General features: G+C 41.9%; 1 long non-coding RNA gene across 1 annotated transcript; it reads right to left on the reverse strand.

The window, feature by feature from the left end:
- Positions 1 to 12,945: 12,945 nt before the first annotated feature.
- LOC109945624 (uncharacterized) lies at positions 12,946 to 13,435 on the reverse strand. The gene is made up of 3 exons (XR_002268883.1): positions 13,350 to 13,435; positions 13,167 to 13,250; positions 12,946 to 13,079 (listed from the first exon to the last, which is right to left on the reverse strand). It is a non-coding gene; the product is annotated as an uncharacterized lncRNA (long non-coding RNA).
- Between the last annotated feature and the right edge of the window lie 465 nt (positions 13,436 to 13,900).

Below are 13,900 nucleotides of genomic sequence, written 5' to 3' on the forward strand. Positions count from 1 at the left end.
CAAAAGAATGTCCAGACAACTTTGTCTGATTGGGCTGCTTCATCCTGTGAACCCATAGTCCAATTAGCAATAAAATCTGCTAATGCTTGAGATTGAATGGTAGACATGTGAACATAGTCTATGATAAACTCATTGGGTTTTGTTGCCCACTTTCCAATTCAACCCAAAGTTTCTTTGTTTCTTATGATATCCTTGAGTGGTTGAGATGATGGCATATAAAGTTGTGGGATTGGAAGTAGTGTCGAAGCTTTCTTGAAGCCATTAGGACTGCATAGAGGACTTTCTCCATCTCTATATAATTCCTTTTAGATAGGTTTAATACTTCGGATACAAAGTAGACATGCATTTGCCTTTTCACACCTTCATTCACTACTTCTTGGACCAAGGTGGCACTTACAGTTGATTGTGAGGTTGATACATGAAGTAACAGAGGAGCCCCTTGGGAAGGTGGAAAAAGTGTTGTTAGCTTTATCATGTAGCCCTTCAATTCTTTGAAGGCTTGTTGCTAAGAGGGTCTGCATTGAAAAACCTCCACTGATTTTAGGACCTCAAAGAACGGCAAGCTTCGTTCAGCAGATCTTGATATAAATCTGTTTAGAGAAGCTAGTCTCCCTGCTAAACTCTGAGCCCCTTTTCTTAACTTTGGTGGCTCCATCTGAAGTATTGCTTCGATTTTGTTTGGGTTTGCTTCTATTCTCTTTGTTGACACAAGACAACCTAGGAACTTGCCCCTGTTGGGCCCATGCTTCGTTGCGCCGAAGGTCTTGCGTGAAGAAGCAGCTTCGGCTGAAATCGTCCCCAGGAAATGGCCGAAGGTTCCTTTTTATAGAGCTTCGGCGTTGCAAACCGACATAAAGATAGAATGACCTTTTTATCCATAGAGGTCTAAGATAATGTTGTAAACTTTTGTAAAGGGCATAATTGTAATTCGTCACAGGCTGTGTCCTGTGTCTATAAATAGATGAACAGTACCCCCGTACTGTTCACACGCTGACTTGGCATTTGCTTTTGCGTCACGCTTGTACTTTTTACCTTCTCTCAGGACCGAAGGTACATTTGTAATTTGAAATCATTTCTATTTTTCCATGTTAATAAAATAGAAATGATTCTATGATGATGCTTATATTATATTTCATGCTTTATATGAGTCCTTCGTCATTACTTGTTATGTTTACGAAGGTATGTCTCTTATGACCTTCGTCCGAAACTCATTATTTCCCGAAGGGACATAATGCTTCGAAGGACGAAGGACTTTAACACTTAACACTTTTTATGTTGCCTTGTTCTTAACTCTTAGCATTTGAGAACAAGTCCCCAACATTGGCGCCCACCTCCGGTGAACTCACTTCCACTTTTCTGAGCTGATGGCTTCGTTCAACAATCAAGCTGGAGTTGCTTCGGACCCGAAGCTGGTGCTCCCGATCACAGGTGGCTCGTTCTCAGAGCCAGCTAACAAGAAGCAGAAGAAGGAAGCGCAGAGAAGAGTACAGCATGTTGGGGTGCAAGGACCCTTCATCAAATCAAGATGGTCTCACATTCCTATTACCTTCTCTCAAGAGGACCTTCAGCTCAAAGATTACCCACACAACGATGCCATGGTTATCTCTTGTGTTATCAAAGGATTTCTGGTTCACAATGTCTTGGTCGATACAGGCAGTGCAGCTGACATCATATTTGCTAAAGCCTTCAGACAAATGCAAGAGCCAGAAGATAAGATTCATGATGCTACACATCCTCTTTGTGGCTTCGGAGGAAGACAGATTGTAGCACTGGGCAAGATCACCATGTCAGTAACCTTCGGATTCATCAACAACACTAGAACTGAGCAAGTTGTGTTTGACATTGTTGACATGGAATATCCTTACAATGCAATTATTGGTCGTGGTACTCTTAATGCCTTCGAAGCAATCCTTCATCCTGCCTATCTTTGCATGAAGATACCTTCGGACCAAGGGCCTATTGCTATCCATGGAAGCCAGGAAGCTGCTAGAAGGGCCGAAGGAAGCTGGACCGACTCCAAGGCAATCCATAATATAGATGGAACTGAAGCTTGTGAACAGTACAAATTCAGAAGGGAGAAGGCAGCTTCAGCAGATCAGCCGAAGCCCATGCTATTGTGTGAGGACATAGCAGAGCAGAAGGTGCTGTTGGGCTCGCAATTATCTGAATACCAGGAGAAAACCTTGATAAGGTTTTTATTCAACAACAAAGATGTTTTTGCATGGTCGGCTAATGATCTCTGTGGAGTAAATCGGGATGTTATTGAACATTCGCTCAATGTTGACCCATCCTTCAGACCCCGAAAGCAGAGGCTTCGGAAAATGTCTGATGACAAGGCCGAAGGGGCTCGCAATGAAGTAAAAAGACTCCTCAGTGCAGGAGTTATCAGAGAAGTGAAGTATCCAGAGTGGCTAGCTAACACTGTTATGGTGAAGAAGGCCAATGGCAAGTGGAGAATGTGTATCGATTTCACAGATCTCAACAAGGCTTGTCCGAAGGACGAATTCCCGTTGCCAAGGATAGACTCTCTAGTCGATGCAGCAGCTTCTTCAGAGCTCATGAGTCTCTTGGACTGTTACTCAGGATATCATCAAATCTGGATGAAAAAGGAAGATGAGCCGAAAACTAGCTTCATAACTCCAAGTGGCACGTATTGCTATCTTCGGATGCCTGAGGGGCTCAAAAACGCTGGAGGAAGTTTCAGCAGAATGACTGCGAAGGTTCTTCAGTCTCAAATAGGCAGAAATGTGTTGACCTATGTTGATGATATTATCGTCAAAAGCACGAAGCAGGAAAATCATATTGTTGATCTGCAGGAGACCTTCGCCAGCTTCAGACAAGCTGGTTTGAAGCTGAATCCAGAGAAATGTGTCTTCGGAGTAAAGAAGGGTAAATTTCTTGGATGCTTGGTTTCAACAAAGGGAATCGAAGCTAATCCAAATAAAATCGAAGCTATACTTCGAATGGAGCCACCAACTACAAGAAAAGGGGCCCAAAGATTGACAGGAAGGCTGGCATCTCTCAACAGATTTATATCCAGATCAGCAGAAAGAAACTTACCATTTTTCGAGGTGCTGAAGTCAGCCGAAGTCTTTCAATGGGGCCCAAGTCAACAAAAAGCCTTCGAAGAGTTGAAGCAATACTTGATAGATCTCACAACATTAACTCCGCCAACGCCAGGGGCTCCTCTGTTGTTATATGTGGCAGCTTCGCACTCAGCAGTAAGTGCGGCGCTTGTCCAGGAGAAGCTTTATGGCCAGCTCAAGAAGCAAGTTCCAGTGTATTTTGTATCTGAGGTCCTTAGTGTCTCAAAGAAAAATTATACAGAGCTGGAGAAGGTATTATATGCCGTTTTAATGGCGTCCAGGAAGCTTCGGCATTATTTTCAGGCATACAATATCATTGTTCCTTCTTCGCAGCCGTTGAAGGATATAATGAGAAATAGAGAAGCTACTGCACGGATTGGGAAATGGGCTGCAGAGCTCAACGAATTTTACATTGATTATGTGCATAGATCTTCGATCCAGTCTCAAGCATTGGCAGATTTCATTGCCGACTGGACGCCAGGGGCTCAGGATGAAGAAGCAAATAAAGATGCCGAAGTGTGGACAGTGTTTTGTGATGGCTCTTGGGGAATCTTCGGAGCAGGTGCAGCTGCTGTGTTGGTTTCACCATCCAAGGTCAAAACTTGTTATGCAGCAAGACTTGATTTCAGCTGCACGAACAATATTGCTAAGTACGAAGCCCTGCTTCTGGGCCTTCGGAAATTAAAGGCAATGGGAATCAGAAGGGCAATTCTTAAAACTGATTCCCAGGTGGTTTCGGGTCATGTTGACAAAAGTTGCAAGGCTAAAGATCCGAAGCTTGAAAAATATCTAGATACGGTCCGAAGGATCGAAGCATCCTTCGAAGGATTCTCTGTCAAGAATATTCCTCGAGGACAAAATGAGCATGCTGATTTGCTAGCTAAGTCTGCGGCACAGGGGCTGCCGTTACCTTCGGATGTGTTCTTCGAAACAATAAAGGCACCTTCAGTGGAGCTCCTTGAAAGAGCAGTCCTCAACATATCTCCTGTTTACAGCGAAGATTGGAGAACTGAAATAATCTCTTACCTTCAGGGTAAGTTCCTTTCAGATGACGAAGCTTACAATAAAAGAATAGAGGCAAGAGCTCGTCCATATGTCATGATAGAAGGGGAATTATACAAACATGGAGTTTGCGCTCCGCTGCTCAAGTGCTTATCTAGAGCCGAAGGTATAGAGTTGATGAAAGAGATACATGCAGGCCTGTGTGGATCCCACATCGGATCCAGGCCATTACTTGGGAAAGTCTTCCGCCAAGGGTTTTATTGGCCGAAGGCAGCTTCGGATGCGGCGGAGTTAGTGCAAAAGTGCGAAGGTTGTCAGAAATGTGCAAGAGATCAAAAACAACCTTCGTCTTTGACACAGCTGATACAACCCATCTGGCCATTGCAAAGGTGGGGCCTTGACTTGTTGGGTCCATTACCACCGGCTCAAGGGAATCTAAAATATGTTATAGTGGCTGTGGAGTATTTTTCCAAGTGGATTGAGGCGAAGCCATTGGCCACAATAACTTCGGCCACTGTCCAAAAGTTTTTCTGGCAGAATATTGTCTGTCGCTTCGGGGTACCGAAGGCAATCACTGTAGATAATGGAACGCAGTTTGACTCCGAAGCTTTCAGAAATTTCTGTGATCAAATTGGAACGAAGATCCATTTCGCATCAGTCAGGCATCCGGAGTCAAATGGGCTCGTTGAAAGGGCCAACGGCATTATAATGACAGGAATAATGAAGTTAATCTTCAATCAACCCAGGGGAAAGTGGCCAGATCAGTTAATCAAAGTGGTGTGGAGCCACAATACAACAACATCAAGGTCTACAGGCTTTACCCCATTCAAATTATTATTCGGTGACGAAGCAATAACTCCGGAGGAAGCAAAAGCTGGATCAATAAGAGTAGTAGCTTCGGCAGAATCAGGTCCCGAAGATGCTTGCCTTGTGGAAAAGGATGCTTTAGAAGGGATCAGGCTTCAGGCCGTGGAGAATATCAATAAATATCAGGCTGAAACAGTTAAATGGCGAGATAGAAAAGTCCGGCTAAAAAATATTGAGCCGGGACACTTGGTGCTTCGGAGAGTGGCTAACCCAGATACAGTGGGTAAGCTACAGTTGAAATGGGAAGGACCATTCTTAGTAGTATCTTCGTCAAGGCCTGGATCGTACAGATTGAAGGACATGGATGGCAACGAAATTCCAAGGTCTTGGAATGCGGATGAGCTTCGGCGATACTATGTATAACATGATGTAATTTTTTATGTTTTTTCTTTTCTTTTTCATGGCACCCTTTTCCTTTCCGAAGGGGGAGAAAGGTTTTTAATGGGGCCATCATGTGTAATTTCCTTTTTTAGTCTTATAAGAGCAAAATCCCCCAAAAAATGTAAATGTAACAGCTGAGAACGCACCATCGAGTGCAGAAACTGAAAAAGAAAAAAAGAGAAGAAGCTCCAAAGACGTTCCTAAGGGAATGCAGAGCTTATACCGCCTAAGTAAAAGGCGAAGAAACTCCAAAGACGTTCCTAAGGGAATGCAGAGTTTATACCGTCTAAGTAAAAGACGAAGAAGCTCCAAAGACGTTCCTAAGGGAATGCAGAGCTTATACCGCCTAAGTAAAAGGCGAAGAAACTCCAAAGACGTTCCTAAGGGAATGCAGAGTTTATACCGTCTAAGTAAAAGACGAGGAAGCTCCAAAGTCGTTCCTAAGGGAATGCAGAGCTGATGTGTGGTTGATTCCAAGGAAATAATGGTTGAGTGTGGCCTCGGTTATATGCTTTGGACATTCATTCGCACATTACATCATAGCATTTGCATTCATAAGCATTCATTCATAGCATTTGTGTTCCTAAGTTGTTGCTTCGGCAAAAGGAAGAAGTGGTCTTTTATGTTCCGTTATGTACAAAAAAGAAAAAGCTTCGGCAAGAGGAAGAAGCGGTCTTTTATGTTTCGTCATGTACAAAAAAGAAAAAGCTTCGGCAAGAGGAAGAAGCGGTCTTTTATGTTTCGTCATGTACAAAAAAGAAAAGCTTTGGCAAAAAGAAGAAATGGTCTTTTATGCTTCGTTGTGTCCGAAAAGAAGGGAAGGTGTTTTTTCGCCTTCGGCTCAAAATACTGATTTCGTCCACATCAAAGCGTCTCAATAAAAGGGTAAGAATATATTACAAGGTATGAACAAAGTTCCTTGAGAATAGATTAATTGTATTTACAAAAAGTTGTTACAAATTCTCCTGAGTTTTTTCTAGTCTACTCCTAATAATCTTCGTCAGGTTTCTGCTTCGGCGGCATATCCTTTAAGTATCACCTTCAGCTTCGTCATCCTACATGAATCAAGGTATCCCGAGTAAAAATCAAGTGTGAAGGAGAAGGTAAGTACAAAGTATGATTTCTTACTGGTTCAAGATGACTTCGAGCTTCGTCCCCAGCCTTCTCTCGCCCGCCTTTTGTCCATATCATTTTTATGAATCTATTTGAGATGCTCCGGGCGAGGTCAGGAATGTCGTCGAGAATTGATGGAGACAGGGCGAAGTTGGGCCTGTTGACAATCTTTCCATGCTCGCAGCCAGCCTTCAGGAATGCTGCAGCAGTACCCCGAGAAGCTACCCAGGCACAGAAGTCACCGTGCCCAGCTATAACTTCGTCAAGTTCTTCAATTTCAGCTTCGATATGATCGAAGGCTTTTGGTAAATCTTCATCCGAAGGGGTAAATTTCCCGCTGCTGGCTCCAACTGAGTAAAAGATCTTCTTTAGTTGTTGGATACAATTGTTGCTAAAATTCAAACATTTATCCTGAAGGCTTGTTAATGATTTCTTCAAATTTGAGTTGGCTTGGACTTCGGCTTCAAGTTTCGAATCAAGTTTTAGCTTCTCTTGTTCAAATTGTTTTGATTGGCAGAGAAGCTTCGAATTCAATTCTGCTACTTTGGCTTCAGTCTCTGCCAGCAAGCCTTCGGTTGATTGAAGTTCGAAGTCTTTCTTTTCAATAATAGCTGATTGTTCTTTTATCTTGCTCTCTAAATTTTCAATTATAGCTTCGTGCTTCTTATCTTCTAGATCTTGCTGCATCCTCAAAGCTTTGCTTAGAAGCATGCTCTACAAATAAACAACCTTCGTTAAAGAATATTGCCATTATTAAAAAACAATAGAAGTTAGAGAGAAGGATGTTTACCTTGAAATTTGAATAAAATAAGTTGCCGACGATATGTTGTCGTCGGTAGCGGCTGATGTCTGTCTCTAGTTTCGGAAAACCGATACTCTTTGATAGAGTACCGATGACCTTAGCCCCAACTGAGTCCCGGATGCAGCCCAGTTTTTCATCATCAATGCCTCCAAATAGAAGAGCTCCTGGCTTGTATCCGCAAGATTTGGCGTATTCCTTAAGCTCTTCTTTTTCGGCCTTCGACAGTTTTTGCCCGACTAAATTTTGAAATGAGTAGGCTTCGTCGTCCGAAGTGTCTTCGGCTATTTCTTTCCCTTTCCCAGGCACTGTGGCCATGGTTTCTTCAGCAGTGGTGGCAGCTTCTTCTGCAGCCATGTCTGTTAAAATTTTGTTGATGTCTTCAATAGTAGATTCTAAGTTTACATCTTCGGCTGTAGCGGCTTCGGTAGCCGCGACCTCCGAAGGTGCGACTTCGACATTTTCTGTGCCCTCAACAGCTGGTGTTTTCTGAATTGACGCCCTCGGTGGCGTCTTGTCAATAACTTCTGTTACGGCAATAATTCTTTGCCTTTTCGCTTTGGCTATCTTCGTTTTTTCCGGCTCCGCCACCTTTTGAAAAAGCTTCGTCAGTCGAGGCCCTAATGGACTTAGCTTCGTGGGCATGGGTTCAGTCATTACCTTTAGAATTTCCTCCACGTCGCTAGTAGAAGGTGGTGTGGGGGTCCCCTCTTCTTCGGATAGTTTTCGCTTTGGAATTGATATTTTTCTCTTGACAATTTTCTTCTTTTTTGGTGGTTGTTCTTCATCCTTGTTTAAAGCTTCGGCCGCTCTTTTTCTTCTCTGGCCCTCAGCACCCTTGTTCAGCTGCGCATAATCAGGATATTCGAAACCCAGTGCATCAAGCACTCGGTTCAGCCTTCGCTTCGGACGGGTGCCGAAGGCTGCTGTCATCAGTTGATCTTCTTTTTTCGAATAATTTCCAAGAATTTCATTACACATCACCTCAACTGTATCCAGCCACTCTTGGCAGGGCTTCTTAAAATATTTCTTGAATTTGAAGTGGTAAGGAAGCCGGACAAGATCCCCTTCCTTCTTCTCCCCCTTTAACTTTGGCATTTCCCATTTTTTCAGAGTAGGGAAGACTTTGAATGCTAAGAATTCTTGAACCAGATCCCTGGTACCAATATGCTCTGCAATGATTCTGAATTCATCCATTGCCCGTTGAGTTTGACCCTCTGGTGTCATGTTGCAGTGGGGTCGGGTTTCTCCGAAAGTTAGCTCGAGTGGACTTTGCACAAGCTTCTCCTTGTCCTCATCAACCTTGACATAGAACCATTCTGATTTCCAGCCTGCCGGCCATTTGCTTCGGTAGCTGATTACAGGAAACTTTGCGGTTTTCCGGTAGGCAAAATTGTAGCAACCGAAGTTTTCATGAAGCCCATCTTTTCTGGCCTTTGTTTGATAATGCAATTCATGAACTCGACAGAAACTGTCAGCAAAAGGCTCCACTGCTTGGCTTCGGAGGGCCCAAATATAAACGCTAAGCCTAACGATAGCGTTAGGAGTTAACTGGTGAAGGTAGATGCCAAACCTCTTCAATATCTCCGCAACAATCTCGTGAACAGGGAATCTTAGCCCAGCCTTTAAAAAGCTTTTGAAGATGACAACCTCGTCCTTCTCTGGCTTCGGGGTGGTCTCTTCTCCCCCGAAGCGAAGTAGCTTCTTCTGATCTTCACTGAAAAAACCTGCTTTCACCATCTTGGCGAGATCAACCTTTGAAACAGTCGATTTTCCAAAGTCTAGGTGGCTGGGTTTGCTGGGCATGGCAATACGGTAGTCATCTTCGGAGTCGGTTTCTTCAATGTTCCCTTCTCCTTCGGCAGCTGTCGGGTTTGCTTCGGCAGCAGGCATTTCTTCCGCAGTCACCAGTCCGGAGCGCTGCATCGCTTCGGAGATGGGCACAGTCTCCGAAGCTTCAGTTTCGTCCCCCTCACGCTCAACCCTAGCTGTAGAGCGAACTCTGGCCATTTAATTATGAACTTGTGAAACTTTGATACTTTTTTCTCCGAAGCAGGCTTCAAGATGGAGCTTCGTTCAAATCTGACAAACAAGCTTCGGTGATGGTTAAAAATTTTGGCAGCAAAACAGTGCAAATAGCAGTAAATGCTGTGGTAACTTCACACCTACTCGTCTGTTTATATAGTGCTGCAGGTAAGAAGGCGAAGCGGCAGGGTTTTTACACCAGGCGGGCAGTAACTTGTACTCGCTGCGCAGTGGACCGCAAAGACCAAACAGTGACTCTGCAAGGTGGGACCGACACGATCTCGGGAAATGAATCGTTTCTCGGCAACGAGCTCAGGGAAGGTGTTTTTTGGACCTTCGGCTTCCCGAAGCTTGAGAGGATTTTTTCACGGTTCAAGCTCGTTACGAAAAACGATCTAGCGCCGCGAAAGGGGCTACTGTTGGGCCCATGCTTCGTTGCGCCGAAGGTCTTGCGTGAAGAAGCAGCTTCGGCTGAAATCGTCCCCAGGAAATGGCCGAAGGTTCCTTTTTATAGAGCTTCGGCGTTGCAAACCGACATAAAGATAGAATGACCTTTTTATCCATAGAGGTCTAAGATAATGTTGTAAACTTTTGTAAAGGGCATAATTGTAATTCGTCACAGGCTGCGTCCTGTGTCTATAAATAGATGAACAGTACCCCCGTACTGTTCACACGCTGACTTGGCATTTGCTTTTGCGTCACGCTTGTACTTTTTACCTTCTCTCAGGACCGAAGGTACATTTGTAATTTGAAATCATTTCTATTTTTCCATGTTAATAAAATAGAAATGATTCTATGATGATGCTTATATTATATTTCATGCTTTATATGAGTCCTTCGTCATTACTTGTTATGTTTACGAAGGTATGTCTCTTATGACCTTCGTCCGAAACTCATTATTTCCCGAAGGGACATAATGCTTCGAAGGACGAAGGACTTTAACACTTAACACTTTTTATGTTGCCTTGTTCTTAACTCTTAGCATTTGAGAACAAGTCCCCAACAGCCCCTTTTTACTTCGAAGACACATTTCTCAGAGTTCAACTTCAGGCCTACCCTTTGGAAATTGGTGAAGGTTTCCTAAAGGTCTGAAATGTGACCCTGTTGCTTCGTACCACTTACAATAATTTCATCGACATAAGTCAAAACATTCTTGCCTAGTTGCAAACTTAGCACTTTGGATGTCATTCTACTGAAGCTTCCTCATGCATTCTTGAGCCCCTCAAGCATCCAAAGATAGCAGTAAGTGTCGCTGGGGTTATGAAACTAGTCTTCTTAGGTATCACAAATTGATGAACACAAAATTGATGAAGATTACAAACTCAAGTATCAATTGAGAACCATGACCTCCTAGCTCTTCAACCAATATGGTTCTAGTGAGAGTTCTATCATAATGGTCAATAGTTCGCCTTTATGTATGCCCTCAGAAGTTGGTTATATTGGCCTCGTTCGACATTCTTCTCTATGCTGCTCTACTCCTCCGTTTTATACACCAAAGGAGTGTAAGGCCCAAAATTTGTATAATAAAAATAATAATAAAATAAATATATGAAGAAATAAAATAGCAAAATTCAGATATCTTAAATTATACTTGAGTGTTGAAAATTGAGGACTGGATTTTGAAAACCAAGAATTATTTTAGAAAAGAGGTAATAGAAAAGTTTTCTATTCAACTAAATGATTATGCATATCATTAAATGATGCGCCATAAGCATTTATTTACATGAATAATTATTGTTGAAGTAACTACTAATTCTTATCCCACCTTCAAAATACTATTTTTCTAAAAAGAAAATAAAGCAATATGAGTGTGTTTCATAATTCAAACATCTACCAAACAAATAAATTAATTAAAATAAATATATATCTATTGCATCATAATTGTTTTTGAGTATGTATTAAAATTTTGAATTCTTAAACTTTATTTTGGATTCGAACTTGAAATTTGTAAATCAAATGAAAATAGAAAATAGAAAATGAGAAAGGAAAATGTTTATGGACCCATTTATTCCTCCCCTAAATGAGTGACAAGAAAAATAATAACTAATAATATTAAAAATAGTAGAGGTCATATTCACAGTAGTAATAATTTTGACACTGGGAGTCTGAAATTCAAAACAAGGATTTTGAATATGGTTTAAATGCTTCAAATTTGAAAAAAAAAGTAAAAGAATAGAAAATAAAAAGAGAAAACCTTACCTGCGCCTGGGTTGTTTCTTCTCTCTGCTCGGCCCACAAAACACACTGTGCGCGCCATTCTGCTGCACGGCCCACATCCTCGAGCCTCACACGCACTCACTGCCGCCTGGGCCCCACAGGTCAAGTTAGCCGTCCTCTCGGTTTGTTGAGCCAAATCCGTCTCTTCCGCCGCAGCTTGCTCACCGGCCGCGTCAACCACTCCAGCCATCGCCGAATTCCGTGGACTCACCGCCGAGTTCTACGGGAATCCTTACCCCTCGCCCACCTCTATAAACCCGGTCGCCGTTGCATGGAAAAATTCCTTGCGGCTACCGCGCTTACCTAGCGTTCCCAACGCCCCGAGGAGGAAAGCTAACCAAGGTTTGCTGCTGCGCTAGCAATTTTGCAGGAAGGGAAAGAGGGGCGGGGCTCACTGTCGCACGCAGAGAGAGGGGGTCGTGCGAGCGTGGTCGATTCTCCACCAGGCAGGAACTTTGCCACCAATCAAACCACGATGCCAAGACCTCGGGTGAGTCCTTGTCCCCAGTCGCTACTATTTATTTCGCCCATACTTGTAGTATCCTGTTGGGGACTTGCTCTCAAATGCTATAAATTGAGAACAACGCAACACCAAAACATGTTACTTGTTAATGCCCTTTGTCCTTCGAAGCATTATTTCCTCAAGGATATAATGATCTCGGACGAAGGTCATGAAGGACATACCTTCATCATTTCAACATACATATAAGTATAAATATTAACAACGAATGGAGCATGTAAAGCATAAGAAACAATGTGAACAATAATATTATCATATATATATTTCTTAGTATATAATCGTAAATTAATATAAAGACAATATTGAATTACATTTGGTACCTTCGGCTTGACAGAAAACAAAGGTACGGGCGTGACGCAAAAGCAAATGCCAAGTCATCGTGAACAGTACGGGGGCACTGTTCATCTATTTATAGGCACGGGACGCAGCCCATGTGAAATTACATCCATGCCCTTTACATTTGCTAATGACCCTAAGGTAGGGATGGATTCGGATCGGATACGCATGGAAACGAATTCGGATGTCACTATTTACCACATTTTAATTCGAATTCGAATTCGAATACGAATATTATCGAATACGAATACAAAACGGATAGTTCGAATTCGAATTCGCGTTCGGATATTTACTTGACTTGGAACGTAGTTTCGTAACGTGTTAATTTATTTTATCAATGAATTTATAGTCGACAAAAATCATGTTACAAGTAAATTATGAGCATAGTGTAAATACAATGTTGATATATATAGATCTTATGAGCATATTTAGTAGTATATATAATCTATAACAACAAAAAAATGACATAAATTGGTCCATTGAGTTCACCAGCAGTCCAGCACACCCATACATTCAGTTCACTGTTAAGTTCACCAGCACACCCATACATGATACATTCAACATAAATTGACAAAAGTGCAAAACAACGTAAAGTGCATATTGCTGAATAACAAGCACCAATAATGATTGAATGAAGCAGCTCAGCTTGTCTATAAAAAAAGATGATCCTAATCTTCCTCCACTTGAACAATGTCATTATCATCGACGTTGTGGTCAACAATATCGGAAGCATCTGCAATATGAATTAGAATATATATAGTAAAATAAATCTGAGATCCAAAATAAAATAGCATGTAGTCAAGCTAAGCAGTCTACATACCTTCATCATGATCAACATTATCATCACTCACGGTGTCAATAATATTAGATAAATCATCAAGAAGTGAAGTTACATTATATGGATCTGAAATAGTAATTAAAAATCACATGGGGAAAATCAGTGACTAATAATCTAATATACCAATTAGAAATATAATTTACAATACTGAGAAGTGACAATTACCTTTTCTTTCGGCCCTTATCCAATCCTTTGTGCAAATAAGTGCCTCGACAAGTTGAGGGTCCAAATGGCTACGATATTTGTGAACAACTCTTCCTCCAGCACTAAATGCAGATTCAGATGCCACTGTTGATGCAGGAATAACCAATACATCTCTTGCAATTCGAGTAAGGATAGGATAATTTGCACCATGGGTCTTCCACCAGCTCAAAATGTCAAAGTAGTTACCTTCTTTCCAACTCAACAATGGTTCATTATTGTATTGATCTATTTCAGATTGCTGCTCTTGACCAATATCAACATTGTCCCTTAAAAATGAACTTAATCTTTTTCTCTTTGGCTCCTCATTCAAGTCCATATAGCACTGAGATGTTCTAACAGATCTAGCGGTTATAACTTTAGTTTGTTGCATAGGGCGACTTGTAGAAGAACGATACATGGAGGCATAAGAATCATATAGCTTTTGCAGAACTTTTTTGAATTCATACATAGCATCGAATCCATAATCATCTGACATCTCAGTGTAATAAAATTCAACCACTTTCATCTTGTAC

This window comes from Zea mays, chromosome 4 (genome assembly GCF_902167145.1).
Source record: "Zea mays cultivar B73 chromosome 4, Zm-B73-REFERENCE-NAM-5.0, whole genome shotgun sequence".
Classification (NCBI taxonomy): domain Eukaryota; kingdom Viridiplantae; phylum Streptophyta; class Magnoliopsida; order Poales; family Poaceae; genus Zea; species Zea mays.